Source organism: Symsagittifera roscoffensis, chromosome 10, assembly GCF_963678635.1.
Source record: "Symsagittifera roscoffensis chromosome 10, txSymRosc1.1, whole genome shotgun sequence".
NCBI lineage: Eukaryota > Metazoa > Xenacoelomorpha > Acoela > Convolutidae > Symsagittifera > Symsagittifera roscoffensis.
In genome coordinates this window covers 13,204,424-13,224,246 of record NC_087071.1, presented here as the reverse complement: position 1 = coordinate 13,224,246, position 19,823 = coordinate 13,204,424, and the positions used below count along the sequence as shown (strand labels likewise).

General features: G+C 34.4%; 1 protein-coding gene across 2 annotated transcripts in view; it reads left to right on the top strand.

The window, feature by feature from the left end:
* Positions 1-3,583: 3,583 nt before the first annotated feature.
* LOC134855106 (myb-like protein AA) overlaps positions 3,584-19,823 on the top strand; it is a 51,708-nt gene continuing 35,468 nt past the window's right edge. The window contains exon 1 of one of the 2 annotated variants that reach the window (XM_063871495.1): positions 3,584-3,880. The gene's annotated coding sequence lies outside the window, so the exon portion shown is untranslated. Of the gene's footprint in view, positions 3,881-7,708; positions 7,803-19,823 lie in introns of those variants that run through there. The other variant, XM_063871499.1, reaches the window with a different exon arrangement.

Here is a 19,823-nt window from a genome sequence, read left to right as displayed (position 1 = left end):
GTCCAAGCTATTTTCCTGAACAAATGGTAAAAAAGACACATCGCTCTACAGTAACCATTCGTCAATTCAAAACATGCATATAGATTATGTTTGACGCCCGTTTGATTTAAATCAGCCCAAAAATGAGAAAGCTGATCTGGAAAGTTTTTATATTCTTCCGGGAACTTTCCTTTGAAAAATCAGTTTTGATGCTGAATTTCTACATTAAATTTTCAGATGTATTTTCTTTTTTTTAAAGACAGTAAATTGTCTCTCTTTTCTTTAGGAATGACAAGGTTACTTTGAAAAGCCATCAGAAATTGATCCAACAAATTACAACATCAAACATAACAATTTTTGCAATCACTGAACAAGGAAAAAGAATACCATTTTAAAACGTTTATTCATCTTGGGAAAAAACCAATCAACCAATTTGAGTTTCGAGTTTTAAAATGTTTGAAATTCCTGAGCTTAAGAGTCTCAGGTTAATCAGTTTATTTTTTGTTGATTGAACTATTTTTCTCCAATTTAGGAAAAGTTTCATCTGAAGTTAAAAAAGATCCAGTTAAGAAAAGAAGACGAAGTTTAAATAGTCTTTCTTAGATGCAAAAGCAAATCAACACGAACAATTGAAAATCACTATGTCATTTTGGTTGATTTTTTTAAAGATTTTATGTTCAATAAAATCATTTCATGCGAGAGAAATTTTTTTTTCACAACATTTGAGAGATTTTAGAATTTTTTAATAGTAGCCCAAGTCACGAGCTAAGTTTTACTTGATAAAAGGAAAAATACACTGGAAAAACGAAATATAAGTATGCTTTGGTTTGCTAAACTTTCCTGTTTAGGTCCAAAGACACCAACATAAATAATTTAAAATCACTTTGTTCGTCAACTTTATTGAACTTGGACAAGCAATTTAAGTTTTTTTTTACAATTTTACTTGCAAAGTTTTATATTTTTTAAATAGCGAGTGAGGAATAAAAAAATTCAGCGGTTTCTTTCTGTACTTATTAATTTGTTTTTCATTGGGAAATGTGAGTTAAGACTTGCTAGGTAGGTTCCACCCTGATTGGAACAATTTCGGCTGCAATTGGGGTACCAAGTAAAAATTGTAGACGCAAATAAATGGCTTTGAGTCGCATAAAAAAGCATCGCTGAACAAAGTGTCGGTGTCTGGAATGTGAGAAAAAAATTTCAAAAAGGAGTATCCTTAGGCGCGTAATTTGAGATCTAGTGATAGCTTATTTGTAATTCTCAGACAGCCAAGAAGCTTTCATTTTTTGTTCCGAGTTTCGAAGGAATAATTGTGCTCGTGTGTTTTTTCTCCAGACTTTTTCGACTATTTGTCTACCAAATTTTGAAAACATTTTCAACATCATTTGAATTTGAAAGGCATGGTTGTCTTGAGCTCAATTTTAAGAAAAATTTTTTCACTTGTGTTCATTTATCGTAACATTACGGGGGTTTAAAGATTGCGAGTAGGGCCAACTTGGGACAATTAACGCGCGATATGTTTTGTGCTATTACGCGTTAGCGGATATTTGTTTCGTACTAGAATATGTTCCAAATTGGACATCTTTGGTCGATTTAATACTTTTCTATATGCGAAATATATGTTTTTGTTCCGATTTTTGAAGAAAATATAAAACTTAGGCTTGGTGTGGTTATTTTTTCATTGAGTCATTTTTCGACAATCGAAATAGTTTTTAATAAACAATTTTATGACCTGTTGAAGAAATTGACTCTTTAACATCAAATTAACAATATATTTAACCTTCGATCATTTTTTGCAAAATTTTTGGAGTTTGAAAATTACCAACTTGGCCATGCTTTGGACTATTTTACACGCACTTTGAAGATTTTAGCCATAAAACTGACAGCGTAACGCAAAATATTTCTGCGTGGCGTTGTATCCCGCAAAACAAAACGTTCCATGTCGAATTGCGGCTACGTAGTCGGTCGTATTAATTTGGTAAGATTCAATTTTTCACTCTTGATCTTTGTTATTGTGCAAATTTAGTTTTTCAAAATTTTCTTTCCTTTTTTCCAAAATACTTTTGGCTATAAATGTTGTACTTTATATAGCGTTCATTTTCAAAGAAAAAACCTAAATTTTTGACGTTTTGTCTGGTTTGCAAATTTCATCAACAATTTTATTAAAAATTACTCCATAGAAATTGAAACACAATCGGAAAACTCAGGGCTTTGCCCTGTTACGGGCAGTCTTGCTTGGTTTCTAAATGACACATTTTTTTCCGCTCTACGCTACCAAAAAAAAACAGACCAATTCTGACATCTGTCTTTCTAAAGTTTAATTTACACCTGATAGCTTCCACATTTTCTGCAATGAACTTTTTACCAAGCTAAAATATTTTTCCTAAGCAGAAAAATATCAAGAACGATTCATCTTCGAATCAAAATTACTGCAAGTTTGCTGATCTCATCATTGGTCATTAGAAATTTTTCTCACTAATCTCATTTCCGTATTTTTGAGTTTCTTGTAAAATATTAATGAATCATTACTGATTTTTACTCAGACACCAATTTTTTTTTTTTAAAAAGACTACAAACAATATTACCAAAAAGGGTTTTTGAATTTTCAAAGGGTTCAGAATTTAAATAAATCCGCCCTTGCATGTAACATGACACGTAAACATTCATAAAACCGTAACTGCTTATGTAATAATCTAGTTAATGCAAATCACAAAACTGAATACGGCTAATTCATTCAGCTTGTTCATAAAACGAGTTTGTATCCGATTACGGATGGAAAACTAATTCCTTTTATGGCTGTATGAACTGCTTTAGGACATAGTTAGCTCTGAGTCTGAATCAAATTCATGTGAACCGTTTAATTATTCAAGCGAGAACGTAACCATCAAAATCAATGAAGTAGAAAAAGAAGCAATCTTGCTTAATGGTGTGTTACATACCATTACTTACTAGTTTAGTAACCTTAAATGTAATCAAGGAGACAAAAGAAAGCAGATAAGTTAAGTGCTCTCTAAGTGCTTAAAAAATGTGCTATGAAGGTCAACACAATAAAAAAATGTGTCTTAATTGCAAAAGAATATGATTTTTTTTGACACGAGAATTTCTTAAGAAATCCTTGCAATTTTTCTGTACAAAAAAACATTAGTTGAAAAATTCTTTGGTTGAGTTTTCGGCTTCGTAGTTGAGTGATCAGCTTGAACTCAACAATTTCCTGTGAACTCTTTTCAGTGAGGGTTGAACGACCTTTGATCAAGTCTATCTTCATTTTATGTCTGATGGCACCATTCACTTTCATCACAGCCTCCTGACCGATTAATTTTCTAGCCGAACTATATATAGTCTCAATTGAAAACGTAAGATTTAGTTAGGACTTTGTGAAATAACAAAATAATTTGAGATCGCAACCTTTCAGAACTCTTGAAAGCCTTGAAACCATCAAACTTCATTTTTTATTCGAAAAAAAAACTTAAGAAAAACGGAACAAAATCTGAGTAGTATCGTTGTTTCTGAAAACAGAAACGCCGTTGTTACTATACAAGGCATTTTACTATGTGAATATATAGCAATGATGGTTATAACACTTCGCAATTCAATTACCAGTCACCTTTCAAGTAGTAATTGAAATTTTTCTCTTAGTCCGAACTTAGGGTATCATATATTTCAATTTCGCTCCGCTGGTAGCATCAAGTTCGCTCACTCTTATTCTATTGTGTGTAAATTGAACCCTATTGTTCAGATTACCCGATCCTATATCTTACCTATAGCGTTCATTCGATTTGAACATTTCGAACAATTGGTAATTTTTTTCAAAGAAGATTTTTGTTTAATCTAATTACAATCTTTTACCGGTCAAAACGAGTTTAACTGCGTCATAAGTGCCAAAAGGAAAGATGATTCAAAGTTGGTAAGTGTTCTCTTCAAACAAATGTATTTGATGAACATCTTAAAAGCAGATTTATTATCCAAAATAGTCTTAAAACTTTGATAAGAAACTAGAGCTTTTGGGACAATATTTTATCTTCTTGATGCGCTTTTGTTTTCGATTAATTTACATCAACTTCGTTTGACGTCATCTTCGATCGACGTGTTTAATTTAAAGCCGGCGTCCAGTCCATGTCGATAGTCTATGCCCGCAATGGAATTCCATAAAAAAACTTTATTGTTCCGACTTTCGATACGAAAGTAACGGAATTTTTGTGCTCGGGGTGGGTTTTTTTTTCTTCAGACAAGATTCGCCTTTTTAACTAGCCATTTTTGACGGAATTTTTTTATATTCGAAAGGTATTGTTGTGCTGAGCTCAAATTTGAAAAGCTATTTCACCTGTGATCATTTTTCGTAACGTTACGGGGGTGTAAAGGTTGCCATTTTGGTCAATTTTGGACAATTAACGCGCGATATATTTCGCGCTAATATCGCGTAAGCGGAGAGTTAATCCGTCTTAGAAATTGTTCCAAATTGGTTGAAAGAAGCCTATTTGTCATAATTGGTTGGTTACAAGGGGCAAATTAGATTCTTTTGTACTGTATATGGCGTGTGGGGGGATGGTTTTCATAAAAAATTTAAGAAATTTTTTTTTTCAATTTTTTAATTTCCTTTAATTTTTAATTTTATTACTGCTCCATAAACCTTAAAAGGCAGTCGGAAAATTCAGGGCTTTGCCCTGATACGAGCAGTCTAGTTATAATTGAGTTTCATTGCCAGTGTCTACAAAATTGAAAAAAAAAACGATTATAATCAATTAAAAATGTGCTGATTTAAATTAACCGGACAAAACGCGTTAAACTTGAAATTTAAAAAACTCGACTGGGTATTTTCGGCGTAATTTTTGATTAACTAAGAAAAGCCAAATGGACCCATTTTTGGGGTGAAATTTTGGGCCCTAATTTTGCAAAACAAATTACGCCATATTAATTCTGCTAAAATTTTAAGCAAGTTTTGTCTTCATAAGTTTTCACCTAAACTCAACCCAATTTGAGGAGAACGGCTTTTAAATTTCAAGTTTAACGTGTTTTGTCCGGTTAATTTAAATCAGCACTGTATTTTTCAGGGCAATAAAATCCATTTTTAATCCATTATAATTGATTTTTAGTTCACTTTGTGGACTTAAAATTGATTTTTTTCCACTTTCTTGAGATGCGAATTTCAACGCAAATAAAGTCTTTTCTTCTTTTAAACTAAACTTCTTTACTTGCTCTTCAATTTAATTTTTATTGTGCAAATTTGATATCTTTGTTGATAGAAAACTTTGAAAACTTTTCAGTACAGATTGTCATATCGGACGCCATTCTAGCCATTTGCCATTAATTTTCTTGTATTCCGGTAGAAAGTCAAGGTTGCGTCCATTCGGTCGTAACAGCCGTGGACACGTTTTTGGGTCAAAAAATTTAGGCCATTTTTCGGGTTTAGTGGCTGGAACATATTTATGTTGTTTGCGACTGCTTAAGAAATCCCAATTTCAATCTCAATAGTGAGTGAGGGCAAGCCCTCAATTGACCTCTAGCTTTAGATTAACCAAACTTGACCAAATTCAGCTGCAAAAACTAGACGCAAAAACTAAGTTGATTATAAAAAAAGAGCTTCACTCAACGAACTAACCCAGTCTTGAATGTGAAGAAATAAGATCAACGGATTAGGCGTAGGTAGTCTGGACTGCCTTTCAGAATGCGATTGCGAAAACCACAATTATTGTTTTCTGGAAGTGTTAAAACTCAGTAATTGCAAATTTTAAAAAAAATCTGTCATTTGTTTCGGTGATCTGGAGTTCAGTAACACATTTTCCCAGCGTCCATTAGCTTGCTTCTTTCTTTATAAAAACAGCAATAATGATCGTATCACGGCGAAGCCATGAGGGATCCAATTGCCTTTAAACGTCGCAAAATTTTAAAAATTTTGATTTGAAAACATGATAAAATGTTTTGAAAAATTGGTTAATTTTTTAAATTGGATATCCCCAACTTTTCTCACATATTATAAGCAGTTCATCTTGATATGATTTGCCTGTCACTGACAGTGGTTTCTTTACAAAAAAAACAATAGTTGCCTCAATAACAACTTGAAATGATTTAATTTGCCGCTTCCTCTATAATAGGACAAACTGTATTGCGCGTTTATCATCCCACAATTGGCGAATCTGGTCTTGTTCAAACTCAAGAAGCTTTTTTAAAATGGACACTGGTAAAATATATTTTAGTTTTATGCTGTGGGCATTAAAAATTTTCAGATGATTCCAACAAACCCGCAGAAATGATAAGGCAAAAGTATCTTGCCATTTTCGTCAAGAATTGAAGCTAAAAATTTTTCCAATATAATAAAAAGAAATCAAGCTGAAAGGTCACAGCAAATTTGGTGTATTTGTCACCAACCTATTTTGTAAGGTGAGAAAAAACTGTGTTTTACAATACAAATTCCAACTTTTTTGTTAGTGACATGTAAACTATGTGCTCAGTTACAGGATTCCATCTGCACCACAATCGACGGTGTTTGAAAAATTTGCTATAAATGGAGTCAGAAAACAGATGATAAAACACTAAGCTAGTCGCACACAGAAATCCATTTTGTGAAACCCGTTTGCTCAAACAGAAACCCGTTTTGTGCGATAAAAGTTTTGAAAAGCTCTGCTTGACTTGTAGAAAAGAAAATGAGTTCATTAACTTTAAAATTAATATTCGACAAACTTGACGTTTTCAGCCATCTTGCAACCTAAGATTGGTCATGAACATTCTTTCCTGGACATCTATTTTTACCTGGACAAACATTAGAAATATTTTCTGTCCACTTACCTTGTAGAACTTCGACTTTTTCATTCGACTTTTTCATAACACAAAATAATTCACTCGCAGTTCACAAATAATTTTTTCTTTGCGTTGCACCAAAGAAATGTCAAACATTTTGACCCCATTCAATTTATCAATGTAAACTTAATACCTTGTAATTTAAATCTTATAAAATTTATATCCTAGACACTTCAACTCATATTTCAAATTTTAACACCAAATTTTTACATCTTAACATCAATTTAAATCTTTTCCTACTGGATAACTTAACTTGTACCGCCGCCATTTCGTCAACATTTTGATAGCTTGCAAACAGAAAAAATAGGAGCCCGCCTTTTTCGCGATGCGATGAAACGCAAAAGGCGCGCCCAATAACAAACTTGAAATGAGACACGAGACAATGAAGTTGCTACTTTTTTTTTCAATACCAAATGAACAAACTTTTTCTTCGGTTTTTTTTTCACTGCAATCTAAAAACGTGCGGTGTTAGGTGGTTTCGATTCAAAAATGTAATAATGTAAAACAAACGGTGACTCGATTCAAGTGTTTTCAGAAACAAAAAAATGAAAATCTAAACAGGAGTGCAAAAAATGAAGTTTTATTACCATGTTAAGTTGTTTGAATTTGAAAAAAGTTATCTAAAAATAACGGTGGCTCTTTTCATTTTTTTTAAGCAAAGAAAAACAAAAACAACATAAAATGTGGTGCGAAAAATGGAGCTTTGCTCGGGGTATGACCAAGTTTACTAAATGCGATACTGGCTAGATAAGGTAGAATCACGAGTCAAATTGGGCTCAATTTCGCCCTGGGTAGTCGTATTTTCATTCTGTTGTTATAATCTAATTCGTCGACTGGTTGTAAACTAGTTATGTGGTTTTATTACAACCACATTCTGTTTAACAACCTGTTTATATCAGTTTTAACCCAGTCGCTTTTGAAGTTTGTTATTTTGAGCAATTTTACTCAGAGAACTTCAAGCATATATTCAGGAAATCAGTCTTTTTTATTGTCTTGAAGCTGGCAATTTAAATTGTAAAATCTACTACACAAAGGTAAACTTCAAAATCACTATTTTTTTTCTAAAACTTTCGCAGAATAGGTGATGCTAAATATTAAACTCAAAAATTTTTACAAGGTCTAGTTCTTGTTTATAATAATGATAATATTAATCATAATAATCATAATAATCATAATAATAATCATCATAATAAAAAATAATAATCATAATAATCATAAAAATAAAAAATAATAATAATAATAAGAATAATAATAATAATGAAAATCATAATAATAAGAATAATCATAAGAAATTGTTTCCAAACGATATCTAGTTGTTGATCAAAATTTTCAAAAACAAATTGGAATCGTTTGGGAGAACACTATAAAACCAGCACGGCCCGTTTTCAGGTGTTTCAAATTGATATCGAAAGAGTACTTTCCGGTGACTTAATTCCAGTACAAATGATTGTCATGTTTTTATCCACGACTTGAGTTTTCGCAAACCCAGCCAGTGTTTCTGAAAGCGACAACTGCAATTGAAATTCCAGAAAAAGCCACAAACTCTTGAAAAATTTGAAAATGTTCATCTTCAGTTTTTGGAAGATGATTTCTAATACCTGGCAAAAATTTTGTCTCTCCCCCAACTTCCACTTTTTATAAGTAAAAGATTTCTTTACAAGGTCCGATTGCTATTGAAATTGGCATGCGGCTTAAAAAAGGGCTCTTTTCCACTCTGCCTCCCCCATATTTCATATTCTCAAATTTCTCAGTTGCCTTACGTGTTATTATGGCTGAATGTGTGATGTTACGAAGTAAGGTATGAAAAACAAATCTGTTCACAATAGTTAGTATGTTCACCAAGCAGAATCTGATCACACTATTACAACGTAAAACAAGTTTTTCAACGAAGAGATTCAAATGCGGGGGATCGTGGAAAACAGCCTAATTATATTATTAAGATCATAGTTTATCATCATACCCAACCTCGTAAACTTACTAGTTAAACCATGATATTATGGCTCACCGAAATGGGGGTGTGGTGTAGTGTTAATTCTATGCATTTTATGACGTCGTGCTTGTCATAGTTCGTTATTCAATTTTTGAATCTTAAGGTCGCTAACGACCTGTCAAACATCGATTAGTACTATGCAGTTTAATTACTTACTCTCTCGTCGACTTATGCAAGATTTAAGTAGACACAGTTTAACTTTCATGACCATATACATCGCTCTCACTTTTATATTTATACACTCAAGATGAATTAAATCTTGACTAATTTTATCTTAGTCTGTTAAGTTACCACATGGCGCAGCCAGCAGTTCCGGCACAAACCAACGTCCGACCTACCCAGTAGTTGGGATTCATGGATAAGACAATTCATTCTTGCCATCACACTGCGGGAGCGTTTTGGTCCCCGCGAACTGCTAAAACCGCCTGGAATAGTTCACGATAACCCGACCCCGAAACCGGAAGCCGCTGGAACTACTCAGGGTGCGTCGGCAACGGCCAATCGTATTGCAAGAGACGAGGCAGCTGTTCGCAGAGTTGAAGATTTTAATGAGGAACGGAGGGATAAAGGCCCCGGAGTTACACCTGGTGTTTTGTTCTTTGAGACTGAACAACGAATCAAATCTCGTCTTTTCTTTTCTCTGGGTTCTGAAGGCAGAAAACGTTTTTTCAGAGTTATCCTCATGCCGATTTCAAAGCTATCGTTTAAAGATTTTTATGATAACTGTGTTCTTTTCTTTAAAAAGGAGAAAAATATATTTTTGAACGTCTTCGAATATATAACGCAGTTCATGCCGATCGTGAGTGTCTAGAAGCTTTCTACTTGCGTCTCACGGGTCAAGTTGCCCTGTGTGGCTGGACAGTAGATCAAAAGAAAAAAGTAGTGAAAAATATAATCATTACTAAATTGCGTTATAAAGATATTCAACGCGAATTATGTATTCATCCAGGTAACACTCCAGATGAAACCCTACAGTCGGCATTGTTGCAGAAGAAGGGGGCCCAAACAGCAACAAGTTTAGAAAAACAATTTGGATTTTCGTCAGTGGCGGGCAGCTCCTCCCCTCAGGGGTCCAGTTCTGCTCAAAATGCTCGTATTAAGCAAGAACCAACATATTCGGTGCAGGAGAAGAAGCTATCTGACAGGATAAGTCGGGCTCAGTCGAACAGAAGGCCAAAAGGAAATAACAATTCCAGAGATGTTAAACCCTGCTATTTTTGTGGAAATAGATTCTCCGCCAATCACAAGTAAAGCTGTCTGGCAAGGAATGTCACTTGTGGGAATTGCAGCAAGAAGGGGCATTTTACAAAGGGTTGCAATTCTAAACGTGTGGCCAATATGGACGCGGAATCTGATGAAACTACTGAGGAGGGTTGTAATTTCATTACTTCTCACAGCGAATCTGAGTTTGCAGTTTTGGCGGTGGACGGGCTCTCGCGCCCAGTTACGTCTTCAATCGCTGCATCAGTGAAGAAACTGGAAGTTGCAAATGAAGCTACCGGAAAATTGCGTTGTATACAAATCACCCTTTGTTGCAATGGGACATTTCTTAAAGCCACAGCGGATACAGAAAGCCCCCCGGCTTCCTTTGTAAATAAGACAACGGTAGAATATATCGTAAAATCAGTGCACTCAGCAGTTGTAATCAATGAAAAAGAACGTCCGATAGACACAGTGTACGTCGACTACAGTCGGAAACGCATTGATTTGTTCGGCACTCTGATTGTGGACTTGTCATCCTTGGGCAGGAATGTGAAGTCAGCTAAATTTCTCATTTCGGAGAACCGCGCGTGTTGTCTGCTGGGTCTAGATTTGCAATCTCAGTTGGGGGTCCGTACAATGCAAGTAAGATCGCCTAGGCCACTGGTGAGCAAAATTTCTCAATCAGACACGAATGAGACGTCGGAGTTTTGGAGATCGCATTATCAAAAGAAGTATTTTCGCATTTTCTCGTATCGGTAGAACAATTAACCTTCAAGTTTCTCCACTTTCAAATCGCCGCTTATTCTAATTCAAGAAAAGGGTAGGCGGTTCCCAGTTCATACTCAGGACAAAAGCGCAAATGAATTTTGGAGACTCATTCAAGAAGGCTATATTGTGCGACTCAACAAGTTCACTAGTGAGCATTTTATATCTCCGATTGTGATCAAGCGAAGAAAGACGGATCGGTTAAGTTTGCAAGGGATGCGAAACCTATGATTGACCAAAACCATAAGAATCAATATAAATTGCTAAACTTGTTGGACTCAGCTGCCCAGAAAAAGTGTCGAATAAGAATGGTTATGTTTGGTTCATGTCGTTGGATCTGAAATACGCGTTTAGTCAAATTCCACTGAGTGATGCCGTTAGTAGTCAATGTAATTTCAACACTGTTTGTGGAGAACACACAGGCAGTTATCGTTTCAAGACTGGTTTTTATGGACTTAATAACGACATGCATAAAGAGTTCCAAAAAGCGATGGATAATACTCTTCAGGGGTGGTCGGGAGGTTTTTGTTTCTTGGACGATATTTTAGTTGTTTTAAAAGGCTCAGTGGTTGATAATATTATTCTTGTGGAGAAATTGTTCGTCAGGCTAGAGGAGGAAGGATTTGCTCTCAAATTGTCGAAATGTGAGTTTTCTTTAAATCATCTGTCCTGGTTAGGTTTCGACATCGATCCAGATGGTTATAGACCAAAGCGTTCTAAAATCGATGCCGTGTTAGCTCTTGAACCACCAAAGACGTTAAAACAACTTAGGTCATTCATGGGCATACTCAATCATCTGCAAAGATTTTTGCCGAACCTTCAGGTTCATTCGGACCAACAACGCCCATGGCAAGTAATAAATACAAATTCGTATGGGGGATGTGCAACAGCCTGCATTTCCAACATCCTTCAACTGATCGCAAATATATCAAAAATGTTTCTTTATGACTAAAACTGTAAGACAAGGATAAAATGCGATGCTTGTCACAGTGGTTTGGGAATTACATTAGAGGCAAGAAGTGGAAAATGAAGTTTGGGTCCCAATAGCGTTTGCATCTCCGTTTTTAAACGACCAAGAAAAGGAATATAGCACGAATGAATTGATAAATCTCGCCACCATTTGGTCTTGTGAGCATTTCCGAAACTACTTATTGAGTAACCATTTCGAAGTTCTAACAGACCACAAAGCAATCTTTTCGGCACTAAAGACCAACAGGGGTAACAAAACCCATCAGTCCCATTTAACCCGTTGGGCTGATCGATTATTGCCATTCGACTTTGATGTTCTGCACATATCAGGAAGCAAATTGGGAATAGTCGGTTACTTATCTCGCTTTCCAACATTTGAGGTACGTCTGAGGCACATGTTCTACAAAAACCAATTCATGCACGACTTCACAGCTCATATGCGGGACAACTCGCCATGGTGGACGCGGCACAATATATCTGGTGGCCCGAATGCACCGAGATATCATTCAGCTTTGTAAAGATTGCCCTCAGTGTACTGAGTTCGATAATTATCTTAAGTCTAATGCTTCATTTAACTCTTCCCAACCCTTAACTCCACTGTCAGGTCCGAATGAGGAACTTCAGCTCGATTATGCTGGTCCTCTTCCAGATTCTGTAGGTAATTTTATATACATCTTGGTCGCAATCGACTGGTACTCCAAGTATCCGTCAGTTACAATTACTCAATCCGCTGGGAGTAAAAAGATAATTAAGTTCTTGGAATCTTGTATTCAACAACAAAGTTTTCCCATGTCAATTAAAACAGATCATTATTCAGTTTCAAGCATTCTGTAAGGAAAAAAATATTTGTCAGCAATTCTGCCCGGTGAGTGACCTTCGAGGTTGTGATTGGTGGAACGTCCAGACCATCAAGAGTCGGTTAGGTGCTTCTATACTAAATCCGGATTTTTCCAACGTACAGGATACGCTACGGCACATTACTGAAGATATTCGGGTGACTAAAAACACGGTTACGGGGAGTTCACCTTTTGAATTATATTTTGATCGACAACCGAATACAAAAATGTCTATTGCAGCGGAAAGTCTATTCTCGCATGCTAATTTGGATAATCAACAGCTGGAGTGAGAGCTTCTCACTGCCGAACAGTGTCGGTAGCAATGTGACAGCCGACCCAGGATCAAGCTAGTCAATTAGGGGTAATCCAGCCCAACAGTGTCACCATATTTCGTTGGAAATACGGATTTTGTTTCGGAAACGCCTCACTACAGGGCCCTAGAAAGCCTTGCTAAATCAGCAAATCAGTGGTTGGCCTTAAAAAAGACTTTGACAAATGATGAGGGCGTCATAACCATCAAAACTCTAACTGAACAGAATCGAGTTCTTGCGGCTACTCTTCGGTTGAGTTTGTTGACTGGCACTCTTCGGTTGCGGAATCAAATGCTGGCACAGCAACTTCATCCGTCTCAACCCAAATGTACCTTGGATTATTTAGTTATCAATAATCCGGACAAGGTTGAAAAATTTGACAAATTTCTAATTAGGAAATCTGGTCGGGAATTATTCAAACATTACAAAGGTAGCATTGTCAGATATACTGGGTCTACATATATTACTGATGAAGATAAGTAAAAAGAAGGAGTCATCTTGCGGTGCGTTGTAAGTCAAACTCTGCAGGTTTTTCAAGCAAACAGTTAACTCCGGTCAAAAAGGGGCAGAAACGCCCAATCGTGTCATCTTCTTCTTGGACTTCGCCGGAGCACAACCGCCCACGCGTATTAACGCCAAAACGGTTACAATTCCTATTCGTCCGACCCTCTTGTCTGCTTCAACGTCGCTACATTCCAAATCTGTGTCACGAATGCCACCTAAGGACAATATTCCGGACGCTCCAGTTATTCGCCCAATTCTCAGAGATAGTAATCCTGTGGTTGATCTAACGGCCTCTTCATCTTCTTCGGGAAATTTGCTTTTAGATACGTCAGGTATTAAAGCTCAGGCACCATCACTGTCGAAACCTACGCTTATGGCTTGCCCGGATCTCATCCCCATCCCGTCAGATGTCGATTCCCCTGTCCCCAAAATGCAAGAGTGCCCTTCGAGGTCAAGTTCGGCAGTACCAGGTGCTTCAGGCTGCGTTATTTTGGCACCTGCCTCGGATGGTGATGGCAATACTTCATCGGCATCAATTTATTCTCGAGCTTCGTCTCGTCAAAAGAAGCAAACCTCTTTTTTCGGCAGCCCAATTCGGCATTCTGTGAATCTTATCGGTTCACCATCTGGTCACCCTCAGGTGTCAAGTCCAGATGTGGTTTTCCCGGATACGCGTGTCCGTTTCGCACAGGCCAGTCAAGCCGAGTGTTTTCAAGTGGAACCTTTCAGGTCGAGTTCGTCCAAAGATACCACAGGATTTACCAGGAAATTCACTCGCTTCCCAAATTCAAAGCCGTCTTCAGACAATTCAATGAGGAAAAACGAGAATCAAAACTCAGTCATTTGAAACTCAATAGCCATTAATCTCGCGTTAGCAACTCTTGTCAAAATTTTTAGAGTACTTTATCATTATTCATAAACAACATAAGGCTTTTTTTCTCTCGATTTAATTTGTTACTAAACTTAATTAAATTTCCTTAAATTTCATGTGTCCCATTTGAATTTTCCTCTAGAGGGGGAAATGTGGTGCAGTGTTAACTCTGTGTACTCTATGATGTCATGCTTATCATAGTTCATTAATCTATTTTTGGGTCTCAAGGTCGCTAACGACCTGTCAAATATCGGTTAGTTCTATGCAGTTCATTTACTCACTCTGCAAGATTTAAGTAGACACAGTTTATTTGTCATGACATTATATATCACTGTTACTTATGTATTTATACATACAAGATGAATTAAATGTTGACTAATTTTATCTTAGTTCATCAAGTTATCACAGGGGGGATAGAAAAAAAGCTAAACTGTGGCCTACTTTTTGGCAAAATTTGTCGGATCTCAGATAATCTGTATAAGGTCCTCATTGCAAATTGCAAAAAAAAGCAGACAAACTTGTCAATTTTTGGGATCTTGGGACGCCTGTGGCTGGAATTTTGGCAGGAACAACGTCATGAACTGCGGTATTTATCAAAATACACTATTCACCAAATATTATTTCGAGATCTTACAGGAAAAGCGATGATTTCAGAATGTTGTACGTTCATATAAAGTCGTGTTGCTGGCCCCAATGATGTCGTATGTTTTTTTTGGATCCGACCATCAAAAATGGAGAGGTTATTTGGATTTGGGTGTGTTTTTATTGTTTTTCTTTTTTCGAATTTTTGTTTTCCACGCAAAACCAGGTACCACAAATATCGGAATAGGTTGAGTGATACATCATATTGAAGCCCTTACAATCGTGATTTGAACCAAGATTGAAATTTTCAGATATTTTTCTGAAGAAACGAGAAAAACCGGTTTAAAAAATTGATTAATCTTCTTATTCCAAGCGAATAAAGCGAGCGAGCAGTCCTACTTTAATTAATTGAAAGCCTACGATAGTTTAAACTAAAACGTAAAACTTGGTTGCACTTGAGTAATGTTAGTTTTACTTTGAGTATTTTAGCGCCTTTTTGAAGCAAATTTTTCAAAAACTCGAAAAAAACTGCAATGAAAACTTGAAAAAATATTCGAAAAAATTTAAAATTTTTTCTTTTTTCTAGTAATGTTTATACAAAAACCATTTTTCAATTTGCTTAATTTCAAATGAAAGTCGAATTTAACTAATAATCAGTTTTTTGTTCAATTCCTATCACACCCTGCCAAAAAAAAACAACAATAATTTGAAAAAATTTAGTTTAATTTATTAAGACTATAGTCGGAACATTTTTGCACTTTGCACATTAACCTGCTATCTTTGTTTTAGTCTGTTTTCAGTTAGTTTTAAGACAATTCAATTCAATAAACGCAGACAATTAAGCTGTTTTGGCAGTCTCAAAAAAGTAAAGCCTGAGTACAAAGAAAGTGACAAAAAGATTCTTTTTTTCAGATTTCAGAATGATACTGCTGGTTAATTGTTTTCCTCTCTGCTACTATATTTAAAGATACGGTATTGAAAATTTGGCACATTAATGGATGAAAAAATTAAGCTTTTAGCTGAGCCAAAAACTAAGTGTTATTTTGTTTTAAGCGCTTTCAGCGTCCATTAATTTGCTAAATAACTGAGCAGATTTTTGACTCAAACTGGCAGTGAAAAGTAAAAAATAGCAATTTCTGGTATAAGTCTCCTTTTAGCACTTTTTTGTTTTTTTTTCTCAAATCTTCCATAGACGCATTAAAAAAATAAAAATAAGCTAAAATTTATTCTATTATAAACTCAAAACATTCAGCGACAAGTTTGGTTAAGTAGGGTTGTTATTTCAACATGTAAATGTAGCTAGTTTGATCGTTTTATTTGTAAATAGGTAAAAATTGTTAGGTATTTGAAAATTAATGAGCAGCGGCGGAAAATTGAACCCCAAATATCTTTGATGAATATTTTATGTGAAAAAAAATATGTATATCAAAAATAGAAAAAACTGTTGATTTTTTTGTCTTTAGTTGCAAATTTGGGTTGTTCTCGCTATGAGTTATCCCCCCAGGCAAGTGTTGGTTTTTAATCCTAAACTTGAAAGATACCGAGTTCTTGAGTTAAAATATGAGCAGCAATTTCACCGTCAATCTTTTGTAGATTATAAAGGTTTGAAAACTCCTCGGTTTTTAGCTCAGTATTTTGTAGCTTATAAAGGTTTGTTCAATGTGGGATAATTAACGAGCAATATAGTTCAAGCCAGTGCGTGAGCAAAGACTTAGTCTGACTCCTTAATCATTGGTGATTGAAAAGAGGCGAGATTTTAACCCTACTTGATAAGTTATATCATGCAAAAAATATTAGGTTTTGTTTTTCATAACGTGCGGGGTAAGAGTTTAAAATTGAAAAATACTAATTGAATTAGACCATTATCTCCAAAAGTTTTCCTTTTTTGGATTTGCTCAAACTCTTTGTTACAAGTCGTGTTAAATAAGATATCAATACCATTAAACCCAACACTTGATATAATAAAAGTAAAAAACCACTTGATTGAAAACAAAGGCAGATTCTATCAAAATGTCCTCAAAAAAGTCTGAACTAAAGTACTGGACGACTGTATTTTTGTCATAATTCGATTTAGAAATGTGTACATGACTAAGTTTATAATCAGCAAATCGAGAAAAAGTTTTTTTTCGATAGCTAAAGAGAAGATCAACTTATGTTATCGTTGTGTTTATCACTAATTTTTTTAAGGACTGATTATTCTTTTCATGTACTGTTATAATCCATTTTTGTTTCCTTGACTAGGACAATTCTTGTGTTGAAAAATTTTATTTCACTGATTTTGTTTTGTTCAATGTTTTTTTTTTCAAATTGAGGTCACGGAGTGTTTAAAATTAAAAAAGAATACAGCAATCGTTTTTTTTCGCTTTTTCTGTTTGTTCAAAAATTTTCTGACTTGAGGTAAGTCCATTGTTCTATTTCAATTTGTTTTCAAATTTGAGGGCTGAAGATGGATGTGAATCGATATTTCTTTTTCGAGTTTTTTCAATTCAACGGTTATGCGTTTGGGTTTCATTTATTCCTTGCGCATCATTTTTCCTTCTACATGCAGTCTGACTGGTAGCACAATTGAAAGACTATTTGTTTTTGAAAAATCAAATTTCAATTCAATTTGGAAGTGTTTAAATCCCCTCTGACGCTTGCCATTCGTTATTTTGTTTGAATTCATTTATTTGGCATGAAATAATTTTGATCGATTCGAAACCATTTTTTTCAGTGCGTTCTATCAGAAAATCTAATTGTGCCAACTTGTTTGAGCCCAAACTGGACAACTTTCTCAATATCAATTTTTATACTTTTTTGTTTGTTACTGTTGAAAAATAAAAAAAACTCATTAAAAATGTTTTTAAATTACTAAGTTTGGAAATTTAATGTACAATGAATGCTTCAAATAGAAAAAAAAACTCCTTCAGGGTAACTGGAATACTTAATTGATAACTACAGATACTTCGAACAAACATTTTTCAGACTTGGCCCATGAATTTCCTGACTTCCACTTTACCAATTGCATAAGACCCTGTTTTGCAGTTCAGTGGACTGGATATCTTATTTTTGTGTAATAGCTAATAAATTTGAAATGTTTTGAGCCCCAAAATCTGATATACTCTTAGTTTTGACTAAAATTAATTGGCAAACAAATTTGCCTGTTTTTCCAAGTTATGGAAAAAAATCCTAATTTTCTAATTTGGAAACTTTTTTGAAAAAAAAAACTGACAGAAAAAATTATCAACAATTATGCAGCAATTACTGTACTTAACGTCACTATATGTAAGAATATGTTTAACTTAAAGTTATGAAGTAAATCACCCTTGGAGTTTCTACTCTGCTTAAAGTTTAACTAAAAAATGTGAAACAATGATTTGGGTCAACTCGATATTATTATTAATTGAAGTATATATTCCATTCAAATCAAAATAATCCAAATCGATTATATTCCATTTGTTCCAATTTTATTTTATTTTAACTCTAGGGGGATGAAAACGGCTTCAAATTGATATTTTTGATTCGAGTTTCTCATATTATTAGTCTTCAGTTTATTTTTTCCTTGCGCATCGTTTTTTTACATCCAGCCTGGCTGGTAGCAGTATTACAACAAATGGAATAACCTTTTTAAAAAATCAATTTTAGTTTTAATTGGTTTGAATTGCATTTTCTTCTCATAATATTGTGTGATTTTTTTTGCAATTTAACATTGCATTTTTCGAGCTCAAAATTTGGTATGCATTGACTGTTTTTTAACTTATTAAGCAAGTTTTCGTGCAAAATCAGTTTACATTCTCGTTTCGACTTTGATTTAGTGGAAAGATTTTGAGCTTAAAGTCTGATTTTTCTTTAACAATTTTCTTGATTTTTAACATAGTTTTTCGCTCAAAAGATGGATTATTTCGAAGATTTTTTAAGATCTCCCTGCATTTTTCAAGCTTCAAAGCTGACTTGTATTGAAAATCTTCTCAATTTTTAAAATAAATTTAGCTTTAAATCTAAATTTTATTCATCAATTTTTATGGTTTAATCAATTTTGAGATCGAAATTGATTTTATTGATTATATTCTGATTTCTTACATGAGTTTGTCCTCAAAATCTGATTTTTTCGATGTTCTTCTTTGATTTCCTTGCAGTTTTTTGAGCTCAAGTTTGGTCTATATTGATGATCATTTTGTTGATTTCTTGCATAGGTTTTTTTTACATTGATTTGAAATGGGTGTTTTAGACACTAAAATTGCCCAGGGTAATTGAAAACGGGTTTAAATGGGTTTTAGCAATATTTGGATGGATTTGAGTAAAGCTGGGAGGGGCTTTACTGTATTGGAAAATCCATCCAAGTCATTCTAAAACAATTTTAAGACACTTAAATCGAACCAAAGTTTCGAAGAAAATTCTATTTAAAGAAATTCAAAATCCATTTCAGTTCTTAAATAAACTTTGTTCATGGATTTGGATTGAGTTAAAATCGATTTCAAAATAATTGAGATTGATCTGAAACCATTTTTGTCAGTGTGTTGTTCAGAAAAGAATCCAATTTTGCCACTTTTTTGAGCCCAAATTGGATATATTTTCCAAACTTTGTTTTTCTAATTCACTGATTCATTTTTGTTAAAGAAAACTAAACAAAATCAATAAAAGCTTTATAATTCCCTAAGTTGGGAAGTTTAAAGTACAATCGATACCTTAAATAGAACAAATAAAATACCTTCGGGGGTAAATGGAATACCCTTGATAGCTACTTCGAGTAAACAGGTTTCTGATTTGTCCCAAAAATTCCCAAACTCCCACTTTACCAATTACATTAGACCCACTTTTGCGATTCAGTAAACTGAATATTTTATTTATGTGTAAAAGTGAACAAATTTGAAATGTTTTCAGCCCCAAAATCCGATATGAAGTTTATTTTGACTATACAGTTCCGTAAAATGTTTCAATACTACAAAACTGCAAATACTTGCATTTTATTAACAATCTTGCAAGCATTTTTTTCTAAATTGGATATAAGTTTTTCATAATTTTGCAGTTTGAAATTTTTTCGAAAA